The sequence below is a fragment of the Crocodylus siamensis genome, chromosome 8, assembly GCF_052110815.1.
Source record: "Crocodylus siamensis isolate JL-2025a chromosome 8, ASM5211081v1, whole genome shotgun sequence".
NCBI classification, from domain to species: Eukaryota; Metazoa; Chordata; order Crocodylia; family Crocodylidae; genus Crocodylus; species Crocodylus siamensis.
The window spans coordinates 66,325,224-66,338,584 of NC_143402.1; the positions used below are offsets into that span (position 1 = coordinate 66,325,224).

Here is a 13,361-nt window from a genome sequence, read left to right on the forward strand (position 1 = left end):
TCCTCTTTCTCTGAAATCCAAGATTACCAGAGAACAGAAACAGCCGGTGAGCAACGGCCGCTGGCAGGAGTGAGGCTGATGCACACCCGGCCGCGAGCTGGCGCTGGGCCCGGAGGCCGTGCTGCTGCGTTACAACATAAACACCCGCGCGCGCACTCGCACACTGCTGCTCACATGGACCGCGGGGCGGGTTCTGGCACCCTGGCACCACCCCTCTGCCCAGCGCCTGTGGGGGTCATAGGGGGCTGAGGAGAAACGAGTTGCAAAGAGCCACAGCTGAGGACCATTCATCAGCGGCATGGAAAAGCGGTGTTTTTAAATATGCTCAACCCAAGGCACAATACAGCCTGGTCCTGCTGCATCTGGTGTAGAGGAGCTGCGGTTGCTTTAGCTTCAGTTGACTGGGAGCAGGTGGCGTTGAGTGCGCTGAGCTGGCTGGTGTAGGCAGCGAGTGCATTTGGGCAGCTGCTGGCAGGTGGGGCACAGGCTTGGTGGTAATTCGCACCGTGTGTTCGGCTGGTGCAGCTTTCCTCTGCTCGCTCGCGCACACACACACACACACAGACGGTGGTGTTGGGACTTCAACAAACACACACGTCCTCACAGCCTCCCCCGCACGCGCACTCCTGAGAACTTGTTCTCTCACATCAAGTGACACCTGGCTTCACGCCCACACCCCCGCAACAGGAGGCCAGGGCTGCGCTCCAAATTACCCAGGCATACAGAAACCAGCTTACTCATGTCAGCTTCCCGCCTCGGTATATGGCTGGGTCGCTCCCTCGGGGTTGCGCTTTTGCTCTCGTTCCCGGGGGGGCTGCTGTTTCGTGCACTTTGAGGGACCAGAGACCCGGCCAGGCTGCCACAAACGCCCTCGCACACGCTGTCCCCTCTCTGTGCACTGTCAGCTCCCAAGTGCTCTGAGCACAGATTTGCTCTTGGCCCAGCACCTTCACCCCACCTGGGGGCTACCAACTTTCTGATCTCACTTGCAAACCTCCATCGGGGCGCCCCAGCCAGCCCGTGAGGGCTGCAGGGTGGAGATCAAAGGGGAGGGGGTGATGCCGTCCAGGCCTGTGAAGCGGAGGATGAACGGAGCAGATGTTCAGGGTTTTCCATGGCGCTGCCCTGGGGACTGAGCCTCCACAAATGAATGATGAGAACCTGGTGGCTCAGTCAGGTCGGAGGGAGCCAAGAGAGTTAGGTTTTGTTTCCTGGCCTCGGGAGGGGCTGTTGGCACCGAGAAGGGTGGGTGGGGGGAAGCACCGTGGCCAGAAAGCAAAACCGCAGCAAGGAACAGCAGCTTCCGCTGAGTCGTGTTCTCGGAAACCCGGTTCAAGGCAGGGCGTTCTTTCCCCTTCTCCCCCAGCATCAAACCTGCGTTCCTGTCCCTGCCCAGGGCCCCTGAAAGTCCCTGCCCTCTTCCTCCCACTAACATACCCCTCCACCCCCAATCCTCGCGACACACACAGAGCAACGTCATAGTGATACCAGCTCTAGCTTAGCGCCCCACGGCCCAGCTCACACGGCTCCGGGGCAGCACCACCGAAAGGGGCATTTGGGCCAAGGGGCCCCGAGGTCAAAGCCCGATGCACCCGTTAGAGAAGGAGTCACAGGTGCCCAGCGTTTCTGCAGGGCGGAGTCTCCTGTAACAGCCACCCTGAAAGTGCCTGAAGCTTGAGTTAACCTAATAGGGAACGAGGCTGGGTCAAGCTCCAGAAAGCTTTGGCTGCTCCAAAGCTCAGGGCTAGTGTCAGCAGAGCGCACGGCCGCGTGTGGGACCCTGGCTCTTGCTAACTCCCTGCCTCTGCTGGGTAAGAAGAGCTTGTGGGATCTGAGCCTTGTGCATCATCCAGCCTTCGATCCTACTTGCTCTGCCCCCTCTCAGTGTGGCGGCCACTTCCATAGGTCCTAGTTCTGTTGTGCTTGGCACTGCACAGACATTGTCACAGCCTAAGCAAGCACCTCCAGCCTCTGGCCTTTCCCTGTCTCCTGTCCTTTCTGTCTTCCATGGCCTCATTCCTATGCTTGCACTGTCCATCCCTCCCCTACACCCCCCTTCCTCTCCCATTCACACGCACAGTTTCCTTTCTTGTCTGCTGCGCACTTTACCCATTCACAACTAAATAGCTGTATTGAAATCCAACCCATTGTATCTGGCCCTGGACAAACCAGTCCCTACCCCAACTATTTCTTACTAACACCTGGTCTTGTTTGCATCCTGTTGACAGGATCCATGCAGGGTTGGGAAGGCTCCTTGACTTTGATGAAGCATCTCATTGCAGCCTAGACAATGCTACCACTTGCTGGGTTCGGTCTCTCTTCCCACTGCCTGCAAATGCAAGGTAGTATATGAATAAGATTAATTCACTAGTAAATATTTGAGTAAGTCACCAGGATTGTTTTTCTATTTCCTTGTGCTCCTCCATCTGGCTGTCCGTCTGCACCAGGTACCTTTTGTCTTACCTACACTTACACTGAAAGCTTGTTGGGGTGGTGGGGAGCTATTCCTCTGTTCTCTACGTGTGCAGCACCATGCCCGATAGAGGCCTGGCTTTTGCCAGGGGCTCGTAAGCCTCATTACAAACACACACATACACACATACATTTTTCAAGGGCCATAAAACAGGACTTGAACCTTCTGCTGCTCTTCCCAAAATGGGAAGAAAAAGGGGTCAAGACATGAGCTTTCAGAAGTGAATAAGGAAGATGCATCTTGCCTAGAGAACAATGTAAAGAGTCCATGTTCCCTAGCAAACCTGTAAGTGATCTCGGTCCCCCTCCAGTCTCTCCACAGGAGCAGGGCAGGGGATAGTCATAAGCAAAGGGGTTGAGTGACGCCTAGTATAAGCAAGCCAAAGTGACAGGAAGTCAAAGGGAAATGCAGCCCTGATGTCCGGCATGCACTGGGCCAAGAGAGTGCTGCCTGCTCCGGAAACGCAAGTTCAGAGCCAGCCCATTGCTGAGAGATCTAAAAGCACTAGGAGAGGGTGGCTGCTGGTTTCTGTTCCCCGGTGGAGGTACATTTTAAAGAACTGCATGTCTTTGGTCCAGTCTCGTTCCTCTTGAAGCAGCAGGAGGGGGCCCCACGCTGTTGGTGGAAGTGGTCTCACGCACTGTGTCGGGCTCTACGGAGACACACTCCCACCCAACACTGGTACTGGGAGTCTTTGCACACCTTCCTCCCAAGGACAGTGATTGTCACCACCCCACTTTGTAAGGGCTCACAATAGTGAAAGACTTGCCTGGGATCCCTTGGCAAAATGTTATGGCAGGGCCAGGAATAGACACCCCAGTCCCAGGCCCTACCCTCTTGGCCCTCATTCTTGCTGATTGGCAGCCTCAGCACCAGAGAGGAGAGGCCAATGCCCGCTGGAACCACAAACCCGGCTCCTGGTAGAGCCACCCAACATCACAACCGCGCCGTGCCCAGGTAGGAGTGCAATGGCAGGGTGGTAGACTTCCAGAAAAGGAAAAGGTAACTCAGTCTGAGTCACATCTTCCCTCACAATCCCTAATTCTCAGAGAATGAAACCATCAATCCCTTGCCCCAGAGAACAACTTTTCCAGTGAGCAGCTGTATTTTTAGAAAAACATTGGATCCTGGGGTCTTATGATGGAGGTCCCAGCTGATATCTTGGGGGCAACATCTGACCTCCAAGACCTTTCAGTATGGTTCACAGTCAAAGGAAATGCTGCTTTCTATGAACCCATTACTTCAGGTGGAGAGGGAAGAGTGCTATATGAAGCTTCCTTGGTGCCACAGGCCAGTGAAGCTTGGAGAGCACTGTCCTCTGGACCCCTACCCACAAATATACATCTAGATGTCTACCCTGGCATGTGAGGGTCAAAGAAGGTCTGGAGCCCCTTCAGCAGTGACACATGCCAATCTGCGGAGAAGCAGAGTAGGTTTGAGGAGGGATGGGAGCAAAAGCCACACACCTGCTACTGGACTGTGGGTGACATTACATGGTGTGGGCGAGGTGGCCTGGTGAGTCGTACGCACACACATTGCACCACTAGGACCCTCACAATGGCAGAGGCAGCTGGATCGATTAACTTCAGATGCCTGGATCATCTCAAGACCCAGGGAGCTCATAGAGTGTGAGGCCTGTACTGCAGTCAAGAGGTGAGAGATATCAGCATGTATCTGAGCACCTTGACAACTTTAATCTACCCAGCTCAGGTACCCAGGAGTCAACCTACCGGCAATACCAACTTCAGTACGGGCTACCAACCCAAGCAAATAGCAAGGAACCCCAACCAGCTCTCCCAGTCTTGACATTCATACCGCCATATCTCCCAAACTAGCTGGATTAAGTGTAGCCTGAGCATAGTGCAATCCCCACTCATGACTACGGTGCAGCCCTCTGCATAATCTAGGCGCAGGGCCCTTTGACAAGCCCAGCTCTGAGTTAAATGCCCAAGCAGAAACTAAACACCTTTTCAAATGTAGCTCTGAGAAGACACAAAGACTTGCAGTACCTAGGAAAACCAGCCCCAGAAACTCCCTAGTTCAGGAGTGGGCAATTATTTTGGGCAGAGGGCCACTTACTGAGTTTTGGCAAGCCATTGAGGGCCACATGACAAGCAGATCAATATTAATTTGCTACATTTTTTAGAGGCCCCTGTGCACCAGATCTAGTCTCCTGGGCCACATTTTGCCCACCTCTGCCCTAGCTGGTCTGAGCACTGCTTGCCATTTTATAGGGGCCTTTCCCAGCATGCTCTCTGGGTACCTGTCCCTTTAAATCTGCAGAGGAGCTGAGGCTCGCCTTTGGTTCCTGGCTGCTGCTCCAGGGTGGGAGACTCTCTCTTCCAACAGGTAGGTCTTTCTTGCCTTTTATGCTTTCTCTTTTCTTTCCAAGGTTGTGCCCTCCTTAGTACAGGGGAAGCAGGGTGACCACGTAGGTGAGCTCCCCAGGGTAGTTGTCTCTGATATATCCTCCATAGGAGGTCTATATTGAGCAGATTCTTTTTGGTATTGGGTGGTGGAACTGGAGCGTGCTCCATCCACTCCATGCATTGACCTGGTATTGCAGTGCTTCCAGGACTGGTGCAAAAAAACAGGGGGGAAAAAAAAAAAAATGTGCCCTCCTTAGTGACTCTTTCCAAGGCGATGCGTCCTCTGTGCTCTGCAGCCTACTCGCTTGAGAAGTGTAGCTGGATGAACAGTGGGGTTGTTACTCTCAGTTTCTTTCTGCCTCCATGTCCCTCTGAATCCCCTTCTGGGGCTGTCCAGTTCCTTGCTGTTTTCTTTTGGTTGGTATTTGAAGCAGTTGCTTGTGTTGTGTTGTATAACTCTTCATAGGGGGGAGCCCTTCCAAAGGTGTGCTTGGTTAAGCCCAGCAAATCCAGGTGGTGAAGGCCTTGTTGCGGGTGGATCTCCACCTTCAGAGCAGGCCCCTCCGCCTGCAGTCGCTTCCCGGAGTTTTGTCAGGTCTGTTTTGAGAACCCGACAAGGGATGAGGCTGCTTCTGCTTCCCTTAAAAGGTTGTCCCCTACCTGATTCACATCGTGGCTGGTGAAACGTGCCTTTTTTGTTCCGCTTCCTTTTTCCTTTTTGAGCCCTCCTCAAAAAGATCCTCCGAGGAGCTGGACACCCAGCAGCCCGAGTGACGTGCCTAGTTGAATGGGGTGAACCAGCACATGAGAAACCAGGCTGATTGCTCACCCATGTGAGTGTTGGAAACGCTGCTTCCTCTCCAGTGCTGAGCAGTATCTATGCTAAAAGTGGCTGTGTGTTGTATGTTGGGGCAGCGTGTAAGTGCCACAGAACATTTCTTATGTGGTCTTACTTCTTGGAGACGGTGGTGGCCCATGCAACACAGGGCTGAAGGTACATTGCACAAGCAACCTTGATTCTGGGTTTCTTAACTTTTGTGTGCTTGGTTTTGGAACTTTAAAATGATCTTTTATTAGTGTGTGTGTGTGTTTGAGTGTCTGTACATGCACGGGACGTCCTGGTATTTTAAGAAAAGGGGGTGGGGGGAAGGATACCATCGTGCAGCATTGCATTGACAACTATAGCAGGGGGACAATCTTTAGCCCCATCCCATAACTCCGCCGGTTGAACTGAGGATGAGAAATTCTGCAAGCTTTGGTTTTACATTTGTTGACAGCAAATGAATGACGAGCCTCTGACCTTCTGGTTGGAGAAACGAGCATGCTTCTAGCGGGTGAATGGGAGAGGGCCTACCTATTCAACCTGAGCATCTCAAAGGAGACAGCATGGGGGAAACATCTGTCCAACCTGGTTGAGACCAACACCAAGCATGGGAACCTTCAGCTTGTGTGGTTAAAATCTGGCCAAGTTTAAACAACTGAAAATAGGGCCTTGATAGAGAACAACGTGAGCAATAAAGCATTGCTAAACAGCAGGACACCCAGCTGAGTGTCTGGTCTTAGACCCTTTCCAAAGCCCATGCGACTGCGTCTGCTTCCACTGTTGCCCGTCTCTGAAGAGTGAGCTATAAGCCGGGGGGTCAAAGTGTCCGCTCTGGGAAATGGTGTCCTTAAGTAACTAGAGTGGTTATAGAAGTCAGCTTGGGACCTGGAGGACTCTGGCAGCTGGATGCTGATGTGGAGGGGCACTGGGATGGGAGCTGTGCCCTGCACTAATGCCAGAGACGAAGGCAAGTGAGAGCATTGGACCCGATGTGGGGCCAAATCATAACAACCTGGTGGGTCACTGCAGGAGAAGCTTATTGAGGATGGAGGCAAAGTTCAAATGCCTAGAGGCCTTGAGTTGTGAGCACTGAGAGGGTTTCCCTAATGTAATGGGCTGGGGAAGAGTCCAGCAGCCCTCTGAATTGCCCCATTCAGGCTGCTCTCCGTTTCGGAGAACTCTGGGCGCACGTCCGTTGCCAGAGGAGGATGTGGGCTGGCGCCCCTCACCATTAGACCTCTGACAGTGAGGTCATGCCATACAGAGCCCTCTGTGCCCCCCACTATCCCTTGCCTGGCACCATCAGTGGCGTTGCTAGACCTGGTTTCACACGCCTCCTGCCACACTTTGCAACGTAGATTCCTTTCAAAGTCTTCCTCACAACCCACTCTGTACACCTGAGCCTGGGCGCAGCCTCCCCATGCTTTAAGCAGTCACCGTCCTTCTATACCCTCCTTCAACCCTTCTTCAAGCAGCCATCCAGCCAGTGGTCCCCCCCCTCGCCTGTGCTGCTGCCTGGTGACCTAGTGAGTGCCAGCGGGGCTCAAGCCTGCCTCTGGCGTGCCCTTAAGGGGTAAATAGTCATGGGCCCTAAACAAGATCAGGGCTCCATTGTGCCAAGGGGTACCACGAACTAAGTGACTTGCTGCCCTGAAGAGCTCGCAGCCTAAGCAGGCAAAACAGAAGGGTTGTGGGGGCAGCGGGAGCATCTCTGCAGGTAGAAACAGATTATGGCATTGGGTGATGGTGCCAGTCTGGACAAAACTGTAATGCGAGGACCATCGCCTCGCACGAGCGCAGCCAGCTGCACCCAGGCAGTATGACTTGTCCCATGCAGGTGACTGTGGATTATAAGGCCCCTGGTGCAGCAATTGCCTCGTTTCCCATTTTCTATGCATCTCCGTGGATGCCACACATAAGCTCCTCCATAGAAAGCGCTCACAGTACTTGTGCGCTCACTGAGGAAGCCATTGTTTGATTCCCAAGCCGCAGTGTTTATCGCACGCGCACACACACCCCTCCTCCTTTTCCTTGCCCTAACAGAAAGGTGCACAGAGTTAGCCTAGTTAGCTGTTTCATTAGCCTGATGTCAGGCAGAAGGCAGGGCAGGGTGATACCTTAGGCTGCTTTTTGGAAAGGTGGGGAATGGAGCCAGGAGATGCTGCTTTTAGTGGTTATCTGGGCTCAGTATCTCAATTGCTCCAGTACAATTGGAGAGAGGAAGGTTTCTTCGAGGGAAGCAGTGGCCTCTGGGAACAGAGCCTCTTGCGAGAGGGCACAGCCTCAGGGAAACCGGGGAAATGGCTATGGGGACTTTCAAGGAAAGGAGAGGGGCTGTACAGAAGCGTCCCCATGCTGGTGCTATCCAAGTGCTGCCTGTCAAGCCCTCTGTGTAGGAGAAGGCAGAGGCAGGATGCAAACAAGGCCACATTTCCGTGAAGAAGCAACGCCTCATGTTGCAATTTCACGGGCGTTGCTGACTCATTGTGACTCACCCAAACCTTTCACTCCCAGGTTAGCCCTGGAAGGTGATGCTATGAGATCAGCAACCTGGGTACAGCGTTTGCTGGATTCCCTGCAAGCCAGTACTCTAGGAAAAGGTGGGTTTTGGGTCCTTTGTAGACTCAGCTTGAGAGTCAAGTTGGCTTCTGCTTCTCACACCTCCTGTCAGAGGCACGGCAAGCAAAAGCAGGTTGTCGGTGCGTGCGCCATCCAGTTGCGCTCAGTGCTTTGCCGCAGCGTAGCAGAACGAGATGGCCTATGCAGATCTGTTGCTGAGACGCTGGAAAGCGGAGAAATCGGCCTCTCTGCTCCACCGGGCTGGCTCCGTGCGGAAAGCAATAACCACTTGAGTCAACGATGGCGATCCTGACACGCTCGGGGAGGAGGTGGGTTGAGCAGGGTGGCCTCTCCTGTGTTTCGCTGTCACTTTTGGGAGCAACGCCCCATTGTCAATGTGTCATTACAGCTCCAAAATAGCAAGTGATGCAAGTGATGAGTGTAAAATTACAGTCCAACCTCTCCTCTCGCTTTCGTTCTGGGCAAACCGTGCCCTGTCCTTGGAAAGCTCAGCTGAGGAATGATCGGCCTCTGCTGCCGTCTCCCTAGTTTGCCACGTGTCGCTTCCAAGACCCTGGGTCAGACCCAGTCTGGGTCCATAGCTTGGGCTCTGTGCCTGGTGCAGGATGAGTTTGGTGCTCACTGCTCAGTTACTAATGGGCAGATATAATCTACCAGGAAACGGCTGCATTGGGCAAGGGGAACGAGGAGTGATCCAGTGATCAGTGCATGTGGCGGAGCAGGCCAAAGGGATGCATCCTACGGGAACGTCCAGAACTGCCCTCCCAACTGGAGCCAAATGCTCAAAGCTCAGCCCATGGTGCCCGCCGCAGAATGTGGGTAAAGGACTTTATTGTCTCGGGCTGCCAATCCAGCAGTAAACTGCAAGCAGGCGAGTTCAACCTGTGCTTCCTGCTGGTGAGACTGGCTCCAGCCCTCATGTTCTCCTTCAGTTGGGAGGGGAGAGAGCAAACAGACTGACCTGGAGCTTTCCGCAATGGGCAAGGACAGGTGCAGTGGGGCGGCTTTCCGCCTGTACAAAGACTGACAGTACCTTCTGCTGCCCTAGACACGCATCAGACAGGTGTGACCGAGAGATCGAGGCCATGCTGGCAGGTGACTGCAGCAGTGCTAGCCAACCTGGCCCCAGGCTTCGCTCCTTCTCTGGAAAACACAGTATTCAGTGACAGCAACGCAGGGATCACTAACGGCCGGAGCTTAATCCATCTGTGAGGTAGGGCGCTGGCTGGCTCCCACCTCCAGCTCCTGGCTGGCTGATATTTTGGAGGGCTATTTGAGCCCCGTTTCCTCAGACATATCCAAGGTGTTGCTGCCTTCGTATTCCCACCCCTGCCCTCTGGCCTACGAGCTAATCAAGATGTAGCACATCCAACTGCAGGCCCAAAGGTGATGCACCTCGGGAGGAACAACCGGCACCATACCTACAGGTTGGGGAACTCCCCTCTTGTCAGCACGGAGGCGGAAAGGGATCTGGGGGTTATCATCGACTCCAAGATGAACATGGGCCGGCAGTGTGGGGAGGCAGTCAGGAAGGCCAACCGCACCTTGGCATGCATCCACAGATGCATCTCGAGCAGGTCCAGGGAGGTGATCCTCCCCCTCTATGCGGCACTGGTCAGGCCGCAGCTGGAGGACTGCGTCCAGTTCTGGGCGCCGCACTTCAAGAGGGATGTCGACGGCATCAAGAGGGTCCAGAGGAGGCCACTGGTATGATCAGGGGGCAGCAGGGCAGGCCCTACGAGGAGAGGCTGCAGGACCTGAACCTGTTCAGCCTCCAAAAGAGACGGCTGAGGGGGGATCTTGTGGCCTGTTATAAACTAGTCAGGGGGGATCAGCAGGCATTGGGGGAGTCCCTGTTCCCCCGAGCACCGCCAGGAGTGACCAGGAATAACGGTCACAAGCTGGCAGAGGGTAGGTTCAGGTTAGATATCAGGAGGCGCGACTTCACGGTCAGGGCGGCTAGGGTCTGGAACCAGCTTCCAAGAGAAGTGGTGCAGGCCCCTACCCTGGGGGTGTTTAAGAGGAGGTTAGATGAACATCTAGCTGGGGTCATTTGACCCCAGTACTCTTTCCTGCCATGGCAGGGGGTCGGACTAGATGATCTGCTCAGGTCCCTTCCGACCCTACAAACTATGAAACTATGAAACTATAATGCGTTGTTGCCTGCTGGCTGAGCTGGTTACAACACACAGAGTTGGGTACCCGCAGATCCCTTTCTTCCCTACGTTGCAGCTAGGCTTCAAGTAAGTTGTGTTCACGTATGTGCCTTCTGAAGAAACCAGGCAGCTAATCCCTAATGCCTCTGCAAAGCCTCAAGGAGCAGCCATTGCAGTTAGCACGAGTCGCGTGGAAGACGGTGATTCTGTCTTGTGTTCTTACAACTTGTCTGGACGCGAGTGCTAGGAGCTTGGCGGATGCCTATTGCCTACCGCAGGAGTTCTGCGGACTTGGCGTGGAGCTTGCAAACCTGGATGGACAGATTGTGTTGCAACAACTTAGTTCCTCGTAGTGAGTCACGTCCCTTGAGCTGCCGTTACAGTCAACGGATCTTTGGGGTCACAAATGGGATGATGTTATGTGCCGGTAGCTTGGGCAGCATAAGTCAGGAGGCACTCAAAAGCAAATGGTAGGGGGCGAGCTGGATGACCTGCGCTTGAGTGTGGCTGAACTGGGACGCTTGCTGTGTGAGCATGGGCAAATTCATGGAATCATAGAAATGAGGGCCGGAAGGGACCTCAGGAGGTCATCTACTCCAACCCCCTGCTCAAAGCAAAGCCAGCCCCAATTGTCTCACCCCAGCCAAGACTTGTCTAGCTGGGCCTTAAAAACCTCCAAGGGTGGAGAGTGCACAACCTGTCTGGGTAGCCCGTTCCAGTGTTTTACTACCCTCCTAGTGAGAGGTTTCCTACTATCTAATTTACTTCCCTTGCTGCAGCTTAAGACTGTTGCTCCTTTTTCTGTCATCTGCCACCACTGAAAACAGTTTGGCTCCATCCTCTTTAGAACCAGCCTTCATCCTTTCAGGAGCCAGGTAGTTGAAGGCTGTTATTAAATCCCCCCTCCATCTTCTCTAAATAAGCCCAGTTCCCTCAGCCTCTCCTAGGTCACATGCACCAACCCCTTAACCATTTTATTGCCCTCCCCTGGATTCTCTCCAACCATCACGATTTTACACTTGCTTACGCATGTCCTCAGGACGACGCGTTTAGCAGAACTCGCGCATGTGCTGAACTCTGGCAGGGCCGTGCTATGAGTGTGTCTGCCGTAGCCTCCAGCTTGCAACCGTGGAGCTGTCAACCATGCATCCTAGCCCCCACACTGTGCCAGCCCTTGGGACCAGAGTTATACCTCTTCTCTTGTCTTAGCTTTCTCTCCTCTGGCTTGTCTTGTGTACTTGCAGTAAGTGCTTCAGGAGAGGATTACCTCTAGCTGTGTGTGTGCAGTATCAAGGCTGGCTGAAATCACAGTAATACAGGACTGGCAGGGGTTTCAGGGCACCTTGTCCAACCCCTGCACCATGGCAGGAGCAAGTATACCTAGACTACCCTGGACAGATGGTTGTCTAACCTCTAATACAGGTATTGCAGACAACAGGGAGGTGGCTGGATCCCTAAAGGCTTGTTTCCAGACTTCCAGATTGCACAGCTCCCTTGAGTCCATGTTTCCCACATTCTCTACCAGTCGTTCTAGCTCTCTACTCTGTTCAGGGATTACCAACACCACTTGCGCAAGCTGGTCTGTGAGGCTGGCCAGACACCGAAGGCAAGGCTCCCCTCTGGAGGGTGTAAGGACACAGGGTGGAGAGAAGGCTTCTACCTGAGATCTGGATGGAGAGGGGAGGCTTTATCTGCTTGGAAACCTTGAGGAGCCTGCCTTTCAGTGGCTCACGCCTCTATGTCCATCCAGATCCCTGCACTCAGTCCCTCTAGACCTCGATTGCTTTTCCCGTACACCTTCCTCCTCCTCCTTTCCTCAGAGCATCTCTACCTCACTGATCCCCTCCTGTAGCCCCTAGCCCCCAAATGTGTCCCGCTTCTGCTAGCCCCAGCCCTGACCCACCCACTGCTGCCTATGCTTCCCCTGCCCCGCTTGCTCCCAACGCTGCTGAGTTCGCAGCAGTCCCAGTTCACGACTCTGCTTACATTGTGACGACTTTGGCTGTGGGAGCCCAAGAGCAGTTCCTTGCATCTCTAATCCCCTCTCCCGCCTCCCGTACTTGGAGGGCAAGACACTTCGAAGATACGGGCCACCCCTCCACATGGAACAGCTGCTCCCGCTCCACGTACACCGAATATCTATCCCAAGGCCTGGGCCTGATCGTGCTGGGGGCCGAGTCAAGAATTCTCATTGATGTCAATGGAAGCTGAGGCTAGAACGGTGCACGTGCTTTCTTTGGGTCGTTAACCTTCACGCTGTTGGCACAAGTCCAGAGTGCCATTTGGCAGTGTGACCCACGGGGTAGGGTACTGGGACCCTTGGCCCATCCCTGCCATTGACTTAGGGGAGGGGGGCGTGACAATGGTCAGGGCACTTCAGCTCCCACATTGGCTTCTGTTCTGCACGCAAGCTGATGCGCACGGCGCTGCATCATTTGCAGCTGTAGAAGTGGTGAAACACACGTCAGCGTGGAAAAAACGGCAGCGGTGTGCTCTTGAACTAAAACTTTCTGTGTTTCCGTTCAAAAGCAGACTGCCGTTTTCTGTGTGCAGACTCACATTTCGCCACTTCTACAATTGGAAGCGATGCAGTGTCGGGCACTTTTCAAAGCGCCCGGTGCCGTGGCGCTTGCATACGTAAAAATGCCCTGTGATCAGCCTGGTAGGAGCTTCTCTAGGGCGAGGATTTCTGCTGCCCGTCTGACAGGCTCTGGCACAGGAAATGACCAGTTATCTAGTCACGTCCTACGTGCTGTGGAAAGGAGGGATGTAGTGTTCAGCTGCAACCAGACTGCATTTCTCCACCCCATGGGGGTTGAGGGGAATTTTCTGACTTCCAGGGTTTTTCCTAACTCTCCAAATCTCTTTTGAGGAAGCACCTCTGTTCCAAGCCTTTGTCCAAGCATGGGCAGACAGAGGCCAAACTCCCACAAAAGAAAGCAGCTCATACAATCCCTCCC

The 13,361-nt window shown here is 53.9% G+C and overlaps 1 pseudogene; it reads left to right on the forward strand.

Moving 5' to 3' along the window:
• The first annotated feature begins 4,828 nt into the window (after positions 1-4,828).
• Positions 4,829-5,064, forward strand: LOC149858903 (U2 spliceosomal RNA; annotated as a pseudogene).
• The last annotated feature ends 8,297 nt before the right edge of the window (positions 5,065-13,361 follow it).